The following is a 23,206-nucleotide window of genomic DNA, read 5'->3' on the forward strand; positions in this document are numbered from 1 at the left end:
TGTGTGTGTGTGTGTGTGTGTGTGTGTGTGTGTGTGTTTTAATTGTGAAAATACTGTACAGAGCGGTTACAATTACATGGGCAAGATAATGAGCACATTTCTTATCAAGTATTGTAGCCTCCTCCTTTGTTTCCCCTTCCCATCCCTTCCCAGCCTCCCCCCAGCCCCCCACCCAATCCTCCCCCCCATTAATTTCTTTGTTAACAATATTATATGGGTAAAATAAAATAAACTCTTCCATCTCAGAACATTTTCTAATGTTTTTTATTGTAAAAGTACTGTACAGAGGGGTTAAAGTTACATGAGCAAAGTCATGAGTGCATTTCTTATCAAGCATTGTTACCTCCTCCTTTGTTTTTCCCCCCACCATCCCTTCCCCTCCACCTCCACAAGTACACTTCTCATCCCCACACCCCCACACCCCCCAACATGTTGTCTTGTGCATCTCATTGTTACAATGGCTCAACTTTTATCTCTATTTAAGCATTTTGATTTTTCCCTTTCCTTCCCCAAATTAGAGAAGTGTATTTTCAGGATGTAGGTGCACCAACATCAAATCCAGTGAAAACAGGGCTTATACTGTGCGGGAGGACCAAATAAAAAACAAAAAAAATCACATTGTACATTATAAATATGTTAGAAACAACAGTAAGAAAGAATAAAAAAAAAACACTTCTGTCCTTATCTTGGGGTTCATTTAGATTAACATCATCTTATTTAGTAATATGCATATAGCTTTTGATCTTTTCTGCTTATCCCAGTTTTCTGCTTATATTATTTATTGCAAGTAAGGGATACCTTACATATATATACATTCCAATCTATATTTGTATTTATGTATATAAATATACATATATACAAATATATATATACATATATATGTATGTGTAGTTAGATAGATAGATAGAAAGATAGATGGATAGATAGATAGATAGGAAAATACATACACACACACACCAAATTTTCTTGATTCATTCATTTTCTGAGGGGCATCGGGTTTGGTTCCCTATCTTAGCTATGGTAAATAATGCTGCAATAAACATAGCTGTGCTGGTAGTTATAGTATGGTCTTGTTTGATCATTTGGATGAATGCCCAAAAGTGGGATTGCTGGGTCATAGGGGAGCTCTATGTGGAATCTTTTGAGGAACCGCCATACTTCTTTCCAAGTGCTTGAACAAGTTTTCACTCCCACCAAGAATGGAGTAGGGTTCCCTTCTGTCCACATACCCTCCAGCATCTGTTGTTGTAAAAATGTGGAAATCTTCATGAATTTGCATGTCATCTTTGCGTAGGGGTCATGCTAATTCTCTCTGTATTTTTCCAATTTTAGTGTACGTGTTGCCAAACTGAGCACAGAACATTTTTTATACATAAAGTGGAATTGATTTTTCTAAACTAGAAAATTCAACAAAAATATGTTCAAAAGACTTGTCGTGAAATTTTAGAACCATATATTTCTTATGTAAGCACACATTTAAGAATAAAGTCAAGTTAGATATGTCAAAAACAAAATAATTCCAGATATTTGTTGTTCAAGAGATGTGTAAGAGTAGAAATTCAATTATTCTATACATGGCACCTGTCATAATGAGTACTGTAGCAAGTGCTAAGGTTTGTTAAAAATTTTATTGTTTTAAATATGTTTAATTTTGGGAATTTGCTTATATATGCCAAAATTAAGACTGTTCGGCAGGTCATAAAACTTTTCCATAAAGTATTTAAGATTTATGGTAGCAGACATATACTACTAAGTATGTACATTTCAGAGTTTATAGAAACTTTACTATGAGAAGTTACAAAGTCTGTGTAAAGAAACAGAGAGAAGAGTTAAGATTTTAACTACACAGTTTCTGTTAAAACTTGAGAGCTTCTTTTATATGTTAGTGAGAAACAAATGATGATATAAGCCATATACAAATGATGAGATGAGCCATAAAGAAAGAGTAACCTTAGTGGGTAACTTTAAAGGCGACCCGTAGCCTACAAAACTCTTGTGAAATCATAATCTTAGCCAGTTTTAAATGCACAGGAATATGAGTAAATAGGAAAATCTAATATGTAGAACACTTCAAAAACTGGAAACACTGGTGTTTGGTTTTTATTTTATTAAACATTAATAATTAATTATTGGTTTTCTTTATTTGTAGCATTGTTTTCCTTTTTGTAATAGAATACAACTTTTCATAACTCATCATCAGGAGGTACTTTGAGAATGTTACTGGGATGTCCACACCATTTTTTATTGATGCATGTGAATGTACAAAGAGAAAAATTAAGAACAAAATATTGATTTAAAATTTTCTCAAGTAGAAATCTGAATCAGAAGTGTTGATAAATGTATACACTTAAAATCTTAGTCCTAGGCTGAAGCAGTGTCTTACCGAATTGAGGCTACAAATGTGAGAGCTGTGTTTTGTTTAGTTTTTTGGTTTTGTATTTGTTTTTGTGGGGCTTGAACTCTGGAGCCTGAGTGCTGTCCTTCAGCTTTTCAGCTCAAAGATGGTGCTACCACTTGAGCCACAGCACCACTTTTGACTTTTTCTTCTTCTATGGTGCTGAGGAATCAAACCCAGGAACTCATGCATGCAAGGCAAACACTCTACCACTGAGCCCCCTTCCCAGCTTCTGAAAGATTATGTTTTAAGAAATCATCTAAACAACATTTGCTTTCTGGTTTGGGTTATATAATGAAATATATGAATATCTTTTACATTTTTGTCATTTTCATACTTCTTTTTATTGTGAAAATACTGCACAGAGGAGTAACAATTACATGGGTAAGATAATGAGCACATTACCTTTGTTTCCCCTTCCCATCCCTTCATATCCTCCCCACCGTCCCCCCAACCAAAGTTGTAAAGTTCTTTTTTTGACATAAAGACTTGTACATCTCATTGTTGAAATGGGTCCTCCTGTATCTCTGTTTTAACGATTTGTTTTTTCCCTTCTCCTCCACATACATCAACTTCATATATAGTGAAAACAGGGGTTATACCATGGGGGAGGGACATACAAAGCAATAAAAACATAATTTTATAAATATGTTAGAATCCATCACATGAAAGATCTCTCTCTCTCTTTTTTTTTGTCAGTCGTGGGACTTGAGCTCTAGGCCTGGCAGCTGTCCCTGAGCAATTCAGCTCAAGGCTCATGCTCTACCACTTGAGCCATAGCTCCACTTGTAGTTTTCTGGGTTTTTTTTTTTTTTTTTTGTAATTAAGTGATTACAAAATTTGCCAATTTTCACAGTATTTTGGGATGATGATGCTCATTTAAAGTCACAAACTCATTGTAGCTTTCCTGGAGCAAATTGTCTATCACGGTCTGTAACATATAATGGTGTACACATATACACCATATATGTGATCAGCAGCATGGGGTTATTTAATAGTGGTTCGACCAGAGGAGTGGGAGTTCTTTGTTTCTTCTTTTCTTAAGTCCTTCTGCGTGGGTGATCTGCAGGCAGCCTCCTTTTTCTCTGGGACTCCAGCAGCCCTGCTGTGCTGCTTGCCACCAGTAAGCACTGGAGGTGGAGTCTTCGTGCTTCTCTGTTCTGAAATTGTTTTTCTCTCTTTCTTTTTTGTTATTTTCCACCTCCTGTATTTCTCTTGGTGTTCATCTTTTTGTTTTTGTCGGTCTCTTGGGGAGGTTAAGCTTAGGAACTCTAACTATCTTTTTGGTTGGGGAGAGCTGTGACTTTTCCCTACTGCCCTGTTGCCATCTTGGTCCCCCCTCCCATTTTCATACTTCTAAATTTATACTAACATCAGCCACTTTATCCTTTGCAAAGTCATGAAATAGCTCTGAGAATTTGCTTCTGTGAAGATTGTTTTTGGATTTATTTCTTCTGCTCTCTATCCATTCCCTATTCTCCAGTTAGAATAATTTCAAATAGTAAAAATGGAAAAAGAGAAAAAAATCATGGTGAAAAAACAGAAGTAGAAAATTCACTGGATTTTTCTGACTACTTCAACCAACGTGAACTATTGGGGAATACATGTACACCTCATTCCCACTGGTACTCAAAGTCTCTAGTTAGGCAATTCTGATGAAGACAAGGAACTAGATGAAAAAGTGAGGAATGGTATCATTTGCTAGAAAAAAATAGAGAAGTGTCCAAGCAAATTTCTTCATTGGGCTGTTGAAAATAATCGGCTTACTACAGTGCAGAGACTACTTTCCAAAAAGGCCACTCATGTGAATACTAGGGATGATGATGAGTATAGCTCTCTTCATTAAGAAGCCTACAGTAGATACTTAGACATAGTGCTTATATGTGGAATAATACCAGAGTGGCTTCTTTCTTACTGCATCATGATGCAGATACCAATGCCCAAACTAAAGAAGTCTTGACAACCTTGCATCTTGCTGCTGGGAATAGAAATAACAAAGGTACGCTGGATCTGCTTCTATTGAAATATTATATCAAACCAGGTCAAGAACAACTTGGAAGAAGCTGCATTTGATATTGCCAAAAGGTTAAGTATGTATCACCTCTTTGAAGTTGTGGAAGGCTGCAAAAATTTTTCTCCTAAGTCATAATGGTTTGGTTAAATTTCTTAAATTTCAAAAATGCCTATCCATCTTTGTGTCCATACAAAATATTTTCACAATACAAAACCACATTAATATCTTACTTTAAATATTCATGGATTCCATGCTATTCTTCCAAGTGAATTGCCTAACTTCGATGTCAAAATGTATTCAAGATGTGTTTGTATACATCTATAATGATTTCTGCAGAGTTTGTGATTTTTATAATCAGAAATAATTTTAACTTATCTGTTGAAATGAGTAATACAGAAACTAAAGATATTTCTGTTGCTTGTCTGAAAAAGGATATTTTAAAGTAATCTGTATTCTGTTTGTATAATATCCATAATCTATTTCATTCTCTCCTAGATATAATACTTTTAATTCTACATTGTTTCATAATATATAGGTTCATTAATAAATGTGTCATTTCAGATAGCATTCGATATAGAAATAGTTTAAGATTCTTTTTTTTCCCCTAGGTCCTTATAGTATTTTATTTCTTTGGGATAAATTGAAAATGTTATCTAATTTCAAAAGTTTTGTAAAGGTTATGCTATGTAAAGGCCTTTCTAAGGTGATGATTTAACACACTGATGTCAAACTAACTTTCAATTCAATGAATTACATGTATCGTTACAACTGTATTTTTGTAATCAATTTTTAATAACTGTTTTTCATTTCTTGCATCTGAAGAATGAAAAATATGGAATACTACACAAATTTTCATATCATCCTTGTGCAAGTGCCGTGTTAAACTTTGTATTGCAATTAGGGTAGATTTGCTGTTGAAGCATGTAGTATCCTCTAAATTTAAGTAGTTAATGATGCAATCTTTATACAGGCATATATCCTTGGTTGACTATTTGTAACTAGGAAAACTTATTGTTCCTAAAAATGCTATTGATATTACTTCTCTAAAATTCTGTGTATATTGGAAAAAAAAACTTATATTGTTTGTTCGATTGCTCACATTTGCAATTTTTTTGTCAATGAGTATTTTAAGTCTTTTTCATTTTAGATTTCATCATTCTTTGAAGAATTTAAAGCTTGGTCCAAAGGTGATGGCTTTTCAAGTACTTATTTATCAGCTGAGTTAGCTTTGTGGAGCTAAGGATTCAAAGTAAGCCTTGCTTAAGAGCTACTTCTAAACTTCTGCAGCTTAAAAATTCCTATATGAGATCTTATTGGCACAAATGTCTACCTGACCCTTTACCTGTCTTCCATTTAGGAACAGACGAACCAGAATATCTTACCCTGACAGCATAGATTTTCTTACTGGAACAAAACTAATCTTAATTACAAGGGATCATAGAGACAGGAACAGTTCAGATAGAAATGTTTAGGCTAGAAGGTATTTTATCAAAATATAATTGGTTATTATACCTAATATTTCAAAAGTATCTAAAGCCAAGAAGGTGAAAAAATTGTTCATATGCATGATTAACTAATGTCCTGGCCAGTCTACCATCCAACCAGGCAGGAATTTACACTAGTGCATTTCTATCACCAAATATTTTCAGAGTTACAAGAGAAGTCTATATGTCTCTCCTCGATATTAGGCCTTAAATTGTTAATGTTTTAATCAAAGTGTTTCCTCTTGCCACTAGGCTGTAAATCTTCAAATGGTAAAGCTTTAGGTCCAACTCTACCAAACACTGAGGTAGAGATAATGAAATAATACATTAAATACTTTAAACCACAACAGAATATTGCAAAACGTGTGCCTTTTTCTTATATATAGTTATACATTTTATATTTATATGTGCTGATATTTTAGTTCACACAGTGAAACTTACTAGAATTAATTGATAATTTGACAAATAAATAGGTATTTATTCCAATAAATGGAATTGGAATATAAATAATTAGGTTTAGAATACATATTAGAATATAAAAATATCAATGCAATATCTTTGGTGTAAACTTGTGATACATTCTAATGTTCTTGGTCTTCTGAATTCACATTGCAAAAAAAAATAGTTTTCCTCTAATCTATAAGGGATTTTACGCTGCTACTCTGTTTATTGTTTTAACTCACTGGTCCCAAACTGATTTTCTCCATATTTCTGAAGCATTCTTAATGATTATACACAAATTTTGTGGATATGATGTCTACAAGGTATTATTCTTCTGCAGGACCCAAGGGTCCTAGGATCCCAGGTCCCAGTTATCCGCATCATCAGATAACAAGGGCAAGATTTCTCACCTAGGCCCATGCAACATGCCAACAGAAAGTAATTGAAAATCCATCTCAATTTCTCATTTCCTATAGTATTTCAGGACCGCAGCAGTAAGCAATTGTGAAATGCAAGACAACTTAAAATGAAAGATGAGATCACAATATCTGAGAGAAAGTACAGTAATTACAACTTTAAATTTACAGATGCCCAGCCCATATGAGTGAACAAGATCACAAATGTCACAAAATTATTTTTAATACCCCTCTCCTAATGATTACTGAAAGATTTCAGTCCAGTATAAGTAGGCCTAAAAATTGTTCTGGGAAAGATAGGTCCATAATTGGTCTACCAAGGCTAGGAAAACTTTACTTACTGGTCAATCATAATTCAGAAAAACATTAATTGAGAAGATCCTTAATGCTTCAAACTACTGGTACTACAGTAAATCTTGGTTCTGTAGTTTAAAAATGCTATCATTCTCAAGGCAATGATAACCTAACTTTAATCTCCTGAAAATATATTCTTTTTCAAAACTTTTTAAAATCATATTCACCAAAATAACATTTGACAAGTAAATGATACTTAGTGACATTACAAGTTTTACAAGGGTAGGGAGCAAGTTACAATAGAGTTGAATTATTTACCCAGCACTAAAGCCAAACACGTTCAACCATTCATTAAAGTGTAGAAATAGTACCCTCCAATATTTGTTTTGTTCAGTAGGTGCCTTCCAGAAATGTGTTAAATAGATCAACCTCCCATAATTCAAACCCAAACACTAGCTAATAAAGTAAATTTCATCACTTAATAAGGTACATTTTAAAAAGTCACAAATAGTTGCCTTATCATATGTTGTTTTATGTTTTCCCTATCTGTCTAACATAGTATGAAATAAGACTTTAAATCTTGAATATGGGTACTCATCAGAGATGTGACAAATATAAAATCTGTCTTCTATTTCAATCATATTCCTCTATAATAGTAAATTTTAGTTTTCTTCCTTTTCCAAAACTTATAGGTAGTAGAAAATATTATCCCATGTCAAATAAAATAATCACAAAACTTTGTACAAATCCATTCATAAAAACTGGTAGCTAGGAATATATTCTGAGGCATTTTTAAACTTTCTTGTTGACTAAAGATTAATCTTCCAAATGAATGAGAATATTATCACATCTCCAGTCTTGCAAATTGTTATTGCAGATGAATGAAATATGGAAATATAAGCTGACATACGTTCAAGTATATGCAGGATTGAAACTCCATGGAATGTATATAAACCTTTCAAAGTATTAACAGATAGTTTAACAGAATGACTATTAGGAAGTTGAAACCAGAAAGGAATAATAGTAAAAACATAGAATGAATGAAAAATGGAACAAGGGGCAAGTACACCTAGAATACTCAATGTACACATTTGACAAAAGAAGTGGTAAATCTGAAATAAATCTTGGAGAAGGGGTTGGTTGAGAATGATAGAAGGAGTCACTCTGACCCAGGAGCATTGGAAAATTAGATAGACATATTTATTGTAATACACTTGCACAACATTTTGAAATTCAGTTAAAAATATAACAAAAAACAAAAACACACAAAAATCACAAGCAAACAGCAACCTCTAGATAGAATAAATATGACCTCTCAAAATTTTAAATATTTAATGAAGGGTAGTCTTGGGAAAAGCAAACAAAACTGTTCAAAGAGGGAAGTTTGGGGTAGCAGAGAATTTTGAACAGGTTTAAATAGATTGTCTAAGGTTATAAATCACCTGCATCTGCTGCAAATATTTTCTTCTCTGAGTTCTCTTTCTCTGCACTGGATACTCCAGTCCTAAGCCACACTTGATAGCTTGTGAAGATAGATTGGAAGAAACTAGATCAAGAACCCATTACAATACTGGAGACAGAACACTCCTCTATATTTTCTCTCATCTCTCTTCACTACTCTTTCATCATTCTTTTAAGTCAAGTGATTTTGAATTATATCTTTCCTTTTTGTTCTGGCAAAGTAATTAGTCAAACTAATTCACTAAATTTTATTTACCATTTTTTTCTATCATGCTGTTATCTTGTCCAAGAGAGTGCATTAAACTTTACCCTTTCATTTGGTTGCCACGAAAACCCAACATCTATATTAATGAGGACAAACTCTAATGTAAAACTTTGTCTCTGAAAAAACAGTCCAAGGAGCTGTGATCACAAATATTTAGCTATACTTTTTCTTTTACCGTGAAAGTCTTCTTGTGTTTAAAGTGCCCACAAAAATAAGGACTCCACCACTTTTTGATTCAATAACTTCTAACCTCAAAGATATATTTTGCTAACAAGATGCTTCGAGGAAACCGAAGAATACTCCACTTTTATCTTCTCTCTTAAGACTCTCCTTAGACTTGGAAAAAATTATGTGAAGTGAAGTAAGCCAAGCCCAAAGAAACATAGGTCCCATGGTTTCCCTTATTTGCAATAGTTAGTATATGTGTGAGTCAAGCAGAACAGGTCAGATAAGGTGATAGGAAAATGAACCTAAGATATGTATTTAAATTTTTTTATTTCATGCATTTGTTTCCAATGCATTTATAAGATTATTTCTTTGTTGTTTTGTATGTCCCTCCCCCACAGTATAACCCCTGCTTTCACTGTATTTGATGTCGGTATAATTTGTGGAGGGGAAGGGAAAAACAAGTCATTTAAATAAGGATACAAGTTGGGCCTTTGCAATAATGAGAAGTACAAGTTGACATGTCGAAAATGAATTTTACAACTTTGGTGTGGGGATGGGGGGTGGGGGGAGGCTTGGGTGAGGGGGGAGTCTGGGAAAGGATGGGAAGGGGAAACAAAGGAGGAGGCTACAATGCTTGATAAGAAATGTACTCATTATCTTGCCCATGTAATTGTAAGCCCTCTGTACAGTTTTTTCACAATAAAAAAAGACTCCCCTTAGATACCATATGAGGAACAGTGAAGATATTTTTTGTAAAATTATTTCAATAGACGGAAGTGGCACTGTAGCTCAAGTGGTAGAGCACTCGCCTTGAGCTGAAGAGCTGAGGGACAGCACCCAGGACCAGAGTTCAAGCCCCATGACCGACAAGAAAAAAAAATTATTTCAATAGATTATTTTTCTCTTGGTCTTGCATTTGCTCAACAAGATGTATGGAGAAGAATAGAGTTAAATCATCCATACCTTGTGACAGTGTCTCTTACAACGGACAATAATTCTTTGTGCTACTTCTATGTTCTCCTCTTAGCTCTTGCCTGATTTCCAATTAATCACAGCTTCTTGGCTTCAAGTCTAGTGAAGCTGAAGGACTATAAGACATCCCCCACTGCTACATCATCTTGGTTTCTCTTTTTAAACTTTTTTATTTGGATGTGGAATTTATTTTCATGTCTTCACTCAATCTGTTCTGCATTGTAGTGAGCCAAATAGGCTCTGTAAAATCACTTTAGGTAGCAAAAATATTAACACAATCTATTTCAAAAAGTTTTGGAATCCCTCTACCGCTGAAATTAATACGCTTAGCCAGAGCTTCTAATAATGTGTTTTCTTATTTGCTCAATTATTTTCTGATCCCAAAACTTTTTGGCTTATGAAATAAGAGAAGTCTTCACTATGTCATGTTAATAAGGATATTATATTTTGTGAGCTACTTAGAAATGAGAAATCCTTGGTTTAAGATATCCAATCAGATTTTTTTTCTTTGTTTCAGTGCTTCACATGCAAAGACATTGTGGAAAGTATTTTAATCAGAAAAGTGTATACCCAATACCTGCTTTCAATGTGGAGGGCACTTTCTCCCTAAATATTTTGACCCAAATTATTTTTTTCCAGAGAATTACTGTTTGGTAATTAAAGGTCAATTCATAAATTTTGATGCCTATTTAAAAAGAAATTTGAATTTAAATTCCAGTACAACATTGTTTCACAGTGAGAATATGTTTTCTGGGTAAGGACAATTCTCACGGGAACCTACAGGATTTATAGCAAGGTTTGTGAAGTTTGTTTGTTTACTGTGAAAATGAGCCATCTTCACCCACATTGCTCCCTCTCAGCTTAGTCTCCATGGATTTCTTTGCATGAAAGCCTATTTTCCCAGGCAATTTTAAATTTTCTTTATAAGCTAAGTTGTTAAAAAGTTTGAACAGTTAAAATTTACCTATCACAATTTTTAAACTTTTTTGAAATTCCTTTATCAGAATTGCGAATTCATCAATCCTAATTCCACCTTTACCATCAAAAACACTTAACATATTGTTGTCATGATAAAGTGTCGGTGAAAATATTATTTTCCAGTGGTTTTGTAATGCATATATATGATCATATAAGCTGATGCTGAGCAAAATGATCTCCAAGATATGGAAACAGATATTATTTGGAGTTGCTGTTTTTAATATACTATGTGATTTCTATTTTCTTTGGAGTTTTCCCTTATGATTTATCCCCTGCTGTATTTGATTTTGATACCCTGTGTATTGTGTATACCTTTACCTTAATTAGGGCAGGGAAGATGAACAACAAAATGGCGAGAAAAGACAATATGTTGAAAATGTACATTACAACTTTTGAGGGGTTTGGGTGTGAAGGAAAACTGTGAGAAAAATGAGAGAGGGGTAACTATTTTGAAAAGTTATGTATTCACTACCTTACAATTACTGCAACCCCACTGTACATCACTTTGACAATAAAATTAAATTTAAAAAATATGCTGCATAAAATATAATTTCACTGTATTGTTATAGTACATATTATTCTTTGTGTAGTAACTTTTTAAAAATCAACACTATTTGGCATCTAATTTGAATTAATTACCCCTTTTTAATCAGAGGACCATCAACTTGAATCCAACTAGACAATATTTTCACAATATACTTGCCATTATTTTGAAAAAAGAATAAGTTTATTACTTTCTCATACCAAAACCAAAAACATTGTAATTCTATAGAAACCCATAAATTTTGAAAGAAAATGCATTGCTAAGAGGAGAGAATATATGTGTTCTTCAAAATTCCTATGACTGATAACTACTCATTTTCAAATTCTGAACTTTCCATATCTGTTTGCATGTTATGAAATTCTGCAATAAATGCAGTTTCCAATGGGATGTTACAGATTGAGAAGTCAACAGAAAAATAGCCACATTGTGGTAGAGGATAAAACAATGAAGCATCTTAATAATTAATTCTTCAAGAGTAAGCAATTGTTTATCAGATTAAGCTATTATTTCTATGATCATCAATCCCAAGATTTATGCCATAAAGTCATCCTAGCCCAACAGTTTCCAACATGTAGTGTGCACCTTAAAATTCCCTTAATTCACATAATGAATAGCTTATCTCTATTGTGAAAAAATACTACACCTCTGCTAATGTGTTGCCCTCCGTGTTCTGGAAAGAACACCACAATAAACTGGGCTGTATCATTTTTCCACCAGTGGTATTCTTGAGATCAAAATACTTGCAAATATTATTTATATTTATTCTTTTTTAACTATCATAGATATTCAGGATGTTAAGATCGGAAGAGTACAGTTCAAAGGCCACCCAGTCAGGAATGTTCCCTAGATTCTTATGTCCAATAAACTTCTCAGAAAAAGCCAGACATAAGTGGCACTGAAATTGAAGTGGGAGGGCAGGAGCCTTGAGCATAAACAGGCTCAGAGACAGTGTCCAGGCCCAGAGTTCAAGCCGTAGGACAAACCAATAAAACAAAAACTAAAACAAACCCCAAACCTAAGCATTTTTTTTCATTGTACACAAAGGTACCTAATTAAGGAAATTGCTTCCTGTGTTACATGCAGGTAGAAGAAAGAAGATGTCACAAAATTATTCTCTTTATAGCATGTTATATCACAGCCTCAAAAATTGCTGTCTTTCTAAATTTATATAATCTATTTGTTGGCAACTCTGTCTATATTATTCACATTATCATTTCATACATGAACTGTTAGAATTATCTGTTAACTAAGTTCTAATTACAACTCACTTGAAAGAATATTCTATGCAAATAGAATGCAAGAATCATTTGTGAATTTGTCAATTAAACCCTCTATTAAAAAGAATTTTGTAGTATCCTATAGAATATGAAATTAAAAACATTTAATTTAAATCTAAATTCTAATTTAGCAAGATCTACAAAGTCCTACATTAGTCAAACTTTGCTTTTTCTCTGGGCTTAAGCTTTTGTAATCCTTCATTAATTCTTTGGAATCCAACAGAATTATGATAACTTTGGATGGGAATTTTGCATGGAAATAATGAGCCATTTGTAATGAAGAGAGCATTTAAAACACAACTGAGGATTATATATGAGTTGCATTGCAATAGGAAACTTGACTTCTCAAATCATAGTGACAAAATTAGCCCAAACTTCCAACTGTGCACTCCTTTCTTGTTTGGTTTGTTTTATTAAGACAAAATTATATTACCTGGTCCAAGGAAGCTATCACTATGTAATTCCACTCTCTAATCTCCTGTCTTAGTCTGAGTGCTAGAATTCTAGCCTTGTATCACACTGCCTTGGCATAGTTTCTTGGTTTATTTAATCTAGATACAGACTAGAAATTCTGAACTTCTCCAGTGATACTATCCACTAGACTTCTCAGACTGTTCATGTACTATTTTCAAAGATGTTCTAACCGTTGACACAGGATACGAATATTTTCAAATGCACCTGCGGGGTCTCTGATTCATTCCTCCATGAATCTGATCCCCTTTATAAGGATTACTTGACTCTCTTACTATTTCTGGTCCCAACATAGATAATATTCTCAAACTTTTTTGAAGAAAGTTCACTTGAAGACTTTCTAATTTTAAAAATTATCACTTGATTCTAGTCTTACTCAGGACATATTTTCTATTGTTTTCTAACTTTTCTACATATTCTGAGAGTTGCTTCATTTGTGTATTTGTGTGTGCACATATAAGTGCCTCTCTGTGTATGTGTATTTTAATATGTATGTATGCAAAAGCCTCAAGCTCTTATTCATCATTCTTGCTCATGACTCATATTCCATCACCTAAGCCATTTGTTCAATCCAGCTTTTGGCTGGTTAATTATAGATAGTGTCTCAAAAACTGGTCTGCCCAGGCTGGATGTAAACTGAACTTCCCAGACTCCTTTCCATTCTTAGGTTTTATTTATCCCGTAGAATCAACTTTTAAACTACAAACATTTTTATAAGTGTAAAGTCTATATTGCAGCCCAGATTTTTAACTCAAGAATCCATATAAAGATAGATGAACATACACATTACATATGCTGAGTGTACACTGTTAGTAATGTGATCCTAAGCTGGGTGGTGGTGAGATCTGAGGACTGGGGTTCAAAGCCAGCCCAGGTAGAAAAGTCCCCGAGACTCTTTTCTCCAATTAACTGAAGAAAACTGGAAGCAGCACTGTGGCTCAAGTGGTAGAACATTAGCCTGGAGTGGAATAGCAGAGGGACAGTGCCCAGGCCCAGAGTACAATTGCCAAGATGACCACCACCAAAAAAATATATAAGTAAAGGATAGAAAAAGAAATGTCATCTTAGCCACCAGTTCATTGCTAGTATAATCCCTGCTCTCTCGAGATGGACGTTTTTTTCCAGTTAAGTCCATGCTCTTATATCTGACTTGCATTGGAAGCAGAATTATACTTCCATTCTTCTTTCTACAAAGTTGATTTATTAGCAAGCATGATTTAGAAAGGGAGTGCCCTCATAATTCGTGTGGCACCTGGGAGTAATGTTTTCTCTATATCACTCCCATAAATTGAAATACTGGACTTGGCTTTATTGTTTCAATGTTGTCTTATTTGTAGAGTCTTTTATAGTATACTGACCCCTTATACTTAAACACAGAACTTCTTTATCTCCTATTATTGCTATTGTTTCCCTTACTGTTAATGCATGTACACTTGGGAAATAATGCGCAACACATACACTCAAAAAAAGAATGATCTGAGAACCTTCTTCCCATTTAAAATTTGCCTTAATTTACAGAGAACTTACAAAGTTTGAACTCAATGTACTCATGGATAATGTATTTATATGCAACATAAATTTCATATTTTCTCTTTACTAAGTTATCTCTGAAAGACGTGTTACCTCAGGTCCAAAGGTGTTCTTGTGTTATTTCAGTGAAGCCAGAAAACATTCATCATAACTCAGGCTGCACCATCTATTGTTACGGGAGGTAACTGCTACTGGATGTGGAAACTGATCCCAGGAAAGGAAATGAACATAGAGGAATGACAAAGTTCATGTTAACTTGTGGTTTCCTTTTTACTGTACAAGAAAAAATCCCAAGGATTGAAGGAAACTCTGTCCCTGACTTTTTTGACTGTGTTCTCTACTCATATAAAACTTTTCTGTAAAATTCTAGTTGAGAGGATTACAAAAAGAAATAATGTGCCATGTGAAGTCCAGCATAGAACAAAAGGAAATAACATTGTTTTAAAAGGGTTCTACAGCAAAGAAACAAAGACATGGAGGTTTTAAAGTGTCTTATGGATGGATGTTTCACCCCTGAGATGATTCTCTTGTTGCAGGAGCCATTGATCAATTCCTTTAGTCTGGTCCAGAGCAATGAAGATTCCAAAAAAGCAGGATCCAGTGAGTATGATAAGTAAAAGTAGCCTCTTCTCAGACTAGTGCACCTTTAAGGAGGGTCTCAAAGAAATATCTGGGATTTTTTTCTTTGTTTGTTCGTTTGGTTTGTGCTAGTTCTGGGGCTTGACCCAGAGGCTGGAGCCTGTCCCTGAACAATTGTCTTTCCTGCACACCTGCCCCCAAAGCTAGTACACTACTGCTTGAGCCAAAATTCCACTTCTGGTTTTTTGGTGTTTAATTAGAGATAAGAGGTTGACAGACTCTCCTGCCTGGGTTGGCATTGAACTAAGATATTAAGACAGCTAAGTGACATCAACTGTATAGATTTCTCTTTTGAAACAAGAAATATTAGATGAAGTTTATTATAAACCTAATATTTGACAATTTTTAAAAAAAGACTATGTCCAGAAAAAAAAAGCTATAACTTAAGTAACTCAGCAGAAGTAGGTGTACTGAATCATTTTAGAATTATTTTTTTCTGCTTGGGAAGATCTTGTCGTTCCTTTGGGGAAAATTTAAAGTCATATTTCACTTTTTTTGTTGGTTGTGGGGCTTGAACTCTGATCCTGGGTGCTATCCCTATGCTCTTCAGCTCAAGTTGAGTGATCTACCACTTTAGCTAAAGCACCACTTCCAGGTTTCTGGAAGTTAATTAAAGATAAGGATCTCTTGGACTGTCCTGACCAGGCTGGCTGTGAACCACAATCCTCAGATCCCAACTTCCTGAGTAGTCAGGATTACAGGCATGAACCACCAGGACCTGGCTCATATTTGCATTTATGTGCACTGAATGACACTATGTAGCCAAAGAATGAAAATTTGAACCAAATGATGACATTGCAGCTTTTCAGAAAATTTGAATTAGCAATAAATATATCCTCTTTTTGCCATTTTGTTACATTAATGACTCAACCTATGGGACCCTTACATTAGCATCCTCTGCCATTTGTATAGGTGTGTTGGGTCTTCGTCCATCCCACGAAAGATGGACAGGGTGGAGGAAAGGTAATTGCGGTGCTCACCTGTTCCCCAGCCTCCCTCAGCCCAGGAGACAATCAGACACAGCAGGGAGCCAAATCCAGCAGGTAGAAATCTCGTTTATTAACAGAGAGCTGCCCTTTTTAAAGCCAAAAAGGGCAGGTGGCATGGCAAGGGAGGATGAGGAACCAATCACTGTCAAGGTCACACCCTATCATGCACCTAAGCCTACACGGGCTGATTAGGCCCTGATCGGAAGGTCAATTGGGCTCTGCCCACTCTACTGTCTCCCAGTGCCATCTTTGCTGCCCATGTGCTCTACAGATTCCCCCTTTTTTTTGTTTTAATGGCAGACCCAACTCCCAGTTAGTTATGCTTTTCCCTCCTCTGTAAAGGTTGTTTTAACAGGATTACATTGGTAGGATAGCATTGGCTACACAGGCGGTTCCAGGCAAGTCTGGGGGTCGAGATTCGACAGACAAGGATAGGGAGGGCCCTTGTGCATGATCCAAGAGCCCGTCCCAGTTACCTCACATCCCCACCTAGCACAGTAATAAACATTAGTCCCACCACAGTTAGAAATGTCCCAAGCAGTTCAATTAATTCCTGGGCACCTGGTGTCTCTTAAGTAAGCCAGTTCTTTGTGCGTGCCTTTAAGCTAGCACAGGGATCAAGATGACCTTTGAGCTTTACTGTCAGCTCCCAATGGCTCACAACATCATCCCCCCCCGACCCCCATCTTTGTTTAAAGAAGTGAACCCACCTGTCTTAGGTTAGGTGGATCGCCTTGTCTGCATTACCCTTCATCGGGAACTTCTTCAGAGAGAAGCTGAAGGCCCTATCTTAGGTTGCTCAGACTGACACACCCTCTTACCCGTCTCTGGTTGCGATTCCTCTTGGGGGGGGGGGGAAATTCATTCATTTGGAGCTTGATAACTGGCTGGCTAAGCTCATGAGAGTTTTGTAGTGCACATATAATGCAAGGAAGGCATAGAAAAAACCATCAGCAAAAGCATTACTAAGCCAGGAAATGTCACTACTAGCCCTTTAACACTAGTGAAGGATGGGATAGCAGTCTTTGCCACTTCAGAGTGCAGAGGTGGGGATTTTTTAACCCAGCTATTTGCCTGTGGGGTTGGACAAGATGTAAACTGGAAGCATAACAAAAGGTGGTTGTTTAACAATAAGTATGGATTCAATGCCACTATATAAGCAATTACTAAAAGAACAATTAAAACAGGTGACATTAAAGTAATTAACTCCTACAAAAATATTAAAGTCCATAAGGTGGTGATCAAAATGAAGGTCAGGCCACCAGGTCAAAGGGACAGCTTCTTTTGTGGTGCTATTGACGATTTCTGCATTGCCAGCGTTGGTCACTGCCCAGGTCACCTGTTGAGGTTGATGCAGATTACATAGGGCCGTTCCCAGGATTGGGAGAGTCAGGATAGCCAACAGCTGGAGTATCGCCATCTGCAATTGTTAGAGAACACAAGAGCTTCTCAAGGGCTGGTTGCCCTTGGGGATGGTTACTAATTGTCTTTCTGGCTTTTCTCTTTAAAACACAAGCTCGGCCATGGCCGTTTTCCTTTCCTTATTGGTTAGCTTATTCTTAGGCATCCTCTTGTATAGAGGATATGGGTAAAAATGTAAGGTTCCTGGCAGGGATCCAAATGGGGGCTGTTTCCCCTATGGGATAAACACATCCAAATCCCCTGCCCATAGTAACTGGGGGGTCAGGTCCTCTCCATTGTTGTGTCAGGGGGTCCTTCCACCTGACTTTCACTTGGGGCTTCGGGTTTAGTTGTCCCCAGTGCTTCTGAAATCTGGATTTAGTTGCCTCTTTTGAAAAATTTAAAATGTTAATGGTAAACAAAGCTCTCTGTAAATGTATATGGGGGCTAACTCCCCCTTTTTTGTTTTATAGGCTATCAGAATACAAATTAAATGGTTTTTGAATGTCCTGAAGGGCCATAATTATGACCAGCATTTCTTTATATTGTGCTGACCCTTGACAAGGTTGAAATCTTTGTTGGCTCGGAGTCTTTTGTTGCTCCTCAAAGGCTGCATACGTAAAGCCTACCTTACCTCCATCAGTAAAAACATGGAGGGTGCCAGGAATAGGTGTAGAAGAAAATAGAGATGGCATTTTGAGGGGAAGTCGCCATAAAATGACAGTCCATTTGGATGGCCCATAATGGCAGTCAATTTGGCCTAGAAACCCCTCCAAGGAGAGAGCAAGATGAGCATTGGCTCGAGTGAGCCACTCAACATATGCCATCCGAAAAGGAAAAACAATGGAGTGAGGGTCAAGGCCATAATGTCTTTGGGCTTGCGTCCTTCCCTTCACAATATCATCTGCAAGTTGGTCTGCTTGAGAGTACACTCGAGGTGTGCCTCCCAGGGGAATATGAACCCACTCTAATGGCTCCCCACTTTGAGTTAAAACTGCAGAAATTAACATGACACCTGCAAACAACCAAAGGGAAAAATGGTCTCACTAATAGAATACCTCTTTAGAGAAAATTTATCCAGGGCTTTTTGGAACTGCAAAAATATTGCCCTATGGCTGTCTGTAATTGTAATAACTTCTTGTGGCGTCCTGTCTTTTTACAGGGCAAATAAGGGCACAAGACTATCTTTAGGGACAGAAACCCATGGCAACAGCCAATTGATTTCCACTAAAAGACTCTGAAGTTGGGTTAAGGTCAGAAAGGCTGGAATATCCAGCAAAGGCTTAAGGGGGCTGGCCTGATTCAAGGTAAAGTGGGTCCCAAGCACCTTAAAAGGAGCTACCTTTTGAATTTGATTAAGGGCTATGGTAAAAACCCCTTTTTTTAATATGGCAAGAACCTGGGCCAGAAGGCCCTCTAGGCAGCTCGGGTCTCGGTGCCCCAGAATTATATCATCCATTTAGGCATAGGCAAGGGAGGTATCTGAACCTAGCACAGGCCCTAAAATTGTGGCCAAGTATTGTTGGCAGAAGACCAGGCTATTGGCCATTCCCTGTGGCAGCACTGTCCATTCCAACCTCCGATCAGGCTGGGAAAAATTAAGAGAAGGTATAGAGAATGCAAACTTCTCACAGTCATCTGGATGCAGAGGGATAGAAAAAAAAAATCTTTAATATCAATCACAACCAAGGTATTTTCTGAAGGTATAGCAGGAGTCCAGGGCATGCCTCTTAGCGGTATTCCTACTAGCTCCATCCTTTCATTTACCTTAGGTAGGTCTTGGAGCATACGCCAAGCCCGGAGGCTTTTTGAATAACAAATATGGGTGTGCTCCAAGGACTTATGGAAGGGCGAATATGCCCTAGGTTTATTTGTTCCTCCACCAGAAGGTGGAAGGCTTCAAGTTTAGGTTTGGTCAATGGCCGCTGCTCCACCCAGATTGGGCTTCCCGGCTTCCACCTAATGGGAGGTACTCGGCGGGCAGTGGCCTTTAGGATTGGCGGTGCACCTGAGCGGGTCCCATATGTTCTTCTCTGTAATTATGAAAGTTTAAAAAATCCCTTTCCTTAACTCCTTCTAGATCCTGTTTAAGCCTTTGTGCTTCTTCCCCATCCAGGATATCATCATAGGATGCTCGATGGTCTGTAGTGATCACGGCATCCATTTGTCTTAGCATGTCTTGCCCTAGTAAATTGGCAGTGAGGTTCTTTGCCACTAAAGGGTGTATCTTTCCCTGTTCTCCATCTCGGCTAGTCGATGTCATAAGGGCAACCATTTCTTTGGACTGGGAGTTGCGCCCTACCCCCAATGTCTGGGGCCCAGGTGCAAGCTTCCAGTCCAAGGGCACTTCCTCCTCTCTGAGTATGGTTCGGTCTGCCCCAGTGTCAATTAAGCTGTGAAACCTCTTTCCGCATATGAGAATACTCATTTTAGGGTGGAGTCCATCCACCAGGGGGAAGGTCCAATCGGTCTGGGGTGCCCTGCCACGAGGCTGCCTGGGCCTCACAGCAGAGGGGGTTACTCCTTGAGTTAACAGGGCTAGAGGATGCCCCTCCCCAAGTTTAAAGGCTTCCCATCTAAATCAAACTTGTATCCCTCCCTGCCCCTAGGGAAGGGTATAGAGGGCGGTTTGCCCATGGGCCAGTTGGCGAGGGATTGTTGTAAACAATCCCTCTTAAAGTGCCCCTCCTGCCCACATTTAAAACAAGTCCCTCTCCCCTATGCTCTTGGGGTTCCTTGGCCCTGGGCTGCCAGCGCCTGAGTAATAGCTTCAGTCATTGCAGATGTCTGAGCCTGTAAAGCTAAAGCTAGTGATTGGGACTGGTGCTGTTGCATTCCCCCATCCTGTGAGGCCACCACCCATCTGCTCAGGGAACTCTCTCTCAATCCTGTGCAGACCATGCGGTGGTGTGCATTCATCCCTTCCCAGACCAGCAGCTTTACAAACTGATCTTGGAGGTTCCCTGCCCATAGCTTGCAGTGAATGCTCTGTTGGACTCGGTCTATGAAATCAAGTAGAGGCTCACCCAGTTTTTGTCTCACTCCTGCCATGGGGGACTCAGTAGGCCCATCAATCCAGTTTGTACCATGCGGCAAGTCCTGCCTGCCTCACGGGTCATGGTACAGGCCAGGTATTTCGGCCTGTTGGATGCCGGTGGAGTAGGCTTCCCCTGTCCCTGCTAACATGACATAAGTAATAGGTATTGTGGGTTGAGCCGGCCAGTTACTCTCCGCTCCCACTCTGCATTCCTCCTTAAAGAAAGCACACCATTTAATAAACTGAGAACTAGTTAGAACGACTTTGGCCACATCCATCCCGTCCTTAGGGACACATGGGTGATAAGCAATGTCTTGTAATAGGGTCTGGGCCAAGGAGAGTTTGGGCCATCCTCTGCCACCGCCTTGCGGCGCTCTTTAAGATCCTTAGCTTCCCATGGATATCATTCCAAGGGCCTGTTAGCTCCTGGTGCCAGATTGACCAGATAAACTTGGGGAAGCGAATCCTGTGGCCTAGAGTCTGGGCTCTTGAGTGGCCCTGCCTTTCCAGAGGAGGTCTCTGAGTAGGTTACTTTCCCAGCCCTCGGCCCCTCCATGGAAGGTTGGTAGGAGTCTGGGTCTTGCAAGTCCCTCTTGCAGGTCTTGTAGGGCACCATACCTCCCCTCCATTTGGGGGAATGGGGAGGGGGCCTAGGACCATCAGTATCAGCTGGGTCAGAAGGGGTAACTTTTACTCGTTTTGACTTCCACTGTGCACGTTTCAGTGTGTTCTCGATCGGATTTGACACATTCCTTTTCCTTCTCACTTCCCAAGTCCTCCTGTACTCCTTCTAGGCCTAATGTTGCCTCCTCCTCCTTTTTCTGTGATATAGCATTATCCATATTTAGGGTTTCACTTACCCCGAGGGACCGCTTAGCCTCATCTGGTATCTTTTCCTTTCGTGCCCCACGTTGGGCACCAGATGTTGGGTCTTTGTCTGTCCCACGAAAGACGGACTGGTCCAAGGAAAGGCAAGTGGGGCGCTCACCTGTTCCCCAGCCTCCCTCAGCCCAGGAGACAATCAGACACAGCGGGAAGCCAAATACAGCAGGTAGAACACTCGTTTATAAACAGAGAGCAACCCTTTTTAAAGTCAAAAAAGGCAGGTGGCATGGCAAGGGAGGAAGAGGAACCAATCACTGTCAAGGTCACACCCTATCATGCACCTAAGCCTTCACTGGCTGGTTAGGCACTGATCAGAAGGTCAACTGTGCTCTGCCCACTCTCTCTCCCAGCACCATCTTTGCTGCCCATGTGTTCTACATAGGTGTATTTAGTATCAGGAAATTTTCATAGAGAAATACAAAAAGACTGAGATTTTTAGAAAGCAAAGGAGATCAGGTATGAAAAAATAGCATAGAAGGAGATACATGTAGCACACAGAGATTAAGAACTAGCCTAAGAAATTTAGAATGCTAAAGGCAATGAGGAATAAGCCTAGTTGATAACTAGTTCTTCAATAACCAAAAATGGTCCTCTAGAAAAGTTTCTGTTATACCTTAGTTACTATCATTTATTCCTTCTCTTCTGTCACAACTCTGCCTTTTTGGTGTCATGACTGACCAAAAACATTTCCAAATATCACTTAGACTACCCTTCTCTTTGTGATTAGCAGTCACCACACAAAATCTCGGAATCTTTGAATTTCGAGAATTAATCTTCACGTGACATCTAAGCACATTCTTGGCATTAATTTCTGTGACCAAATGAACAAAACTTTTTTTTCAACACAGTATCCTAATATAAGTAAAGCCTATGAATTAGGGACTATTATCAGGTGTCAGAATGGAAGGAACAAATCTATATTCCAAGTATGGGTTCTTTATTTTGCATTTACTAACCAATTTTATTTTTGCCAGACCAGAGGCTTAAACTCAGGGCTACGGAATTATTCCTGACCATTTTTTTTTTTCCTCAAGGCGAGACAGCTCCTGACCCACAGACCAGACCAGCTCCAGAATGAGAGAGCCAACTTGGGTTCCAGCCACATGGGGATGCTTTGCCACCTCCTCCAGCACCCATTCAACCAGTTCCTGTGAGAGAGAGAGAGAAAGAAAGTCAGAATTACACGTAAGTCTGGTGCCAGTGGCTCAGAACTCTAATCCTAACTACACAGGAAGCTGAGATATAAGGATCATGGTTCATACCAGCCCAGGCAGGAACGTCTCTGAGACTCTTATCTCCAAAGAACTACCAGAAATCCAGAATAGGCTCTGTTGGCTCAAGTGGTAGAGCACTAGCCTTGAGCTGAGAAGCTTGGGGATGGCGCCCATGGCCTAGAGTGCAAACCCCACGACTAACAATATGTGGACTTCCCACCACAAGAAGTGGACTGAATAGCACCCATTGTCCTAGGGAGCATGGTAGAGACCTCAGGCTGAGCTTCCTGTGAACTTGAGGTCATAAGTAGGTCACCTGGCTTGTCTGTTT

The 23,206-nt window shown here is 38.1% G+C and overlaps 1 non-coding gene and 1 pseudogene across 1 annotated transcript; both read right to left on the minus strand.

The window, feature by feature from the left end:
* Positions 1 to 1,249: 1,249 nt before the first annotated feature.
* LOC122118502 lies at positions 1,250 to 1,356 on the minus strand. The gene has a single exon (XR_006149388.1). It is a non-coding gene; the product is annotated as a U6 spliceosomal RNA (small nuclear RNA).
* A 3,879-nt stretch (positions 1,357 to 5,235) lies between these two features.
* LOC122118534 lies at positions 5,236 to 5,332 on the minus strand (annotated as a pseudogene).
* Between the last annotated feature and the right edge of the window lie 17,874 nt (positions 5,333 to 23,206).

Source organism: Dipodomys spectabilis, unplaced genomic scaffold, assembly GCF_019054845.1.
Source record: "Dipodomys spectabilis isolate Male_0828 unplaced genomic scaffold, ASM1905484v1 ptg000154l, whole genome shotgun sequence".
Taxonomy (NCBI): Eukaryota; Metazoa; Chordata; class Mammalia; order Rodentia; family Heteromyidae; genus Dipodomys; species Dipodomys spectabilis.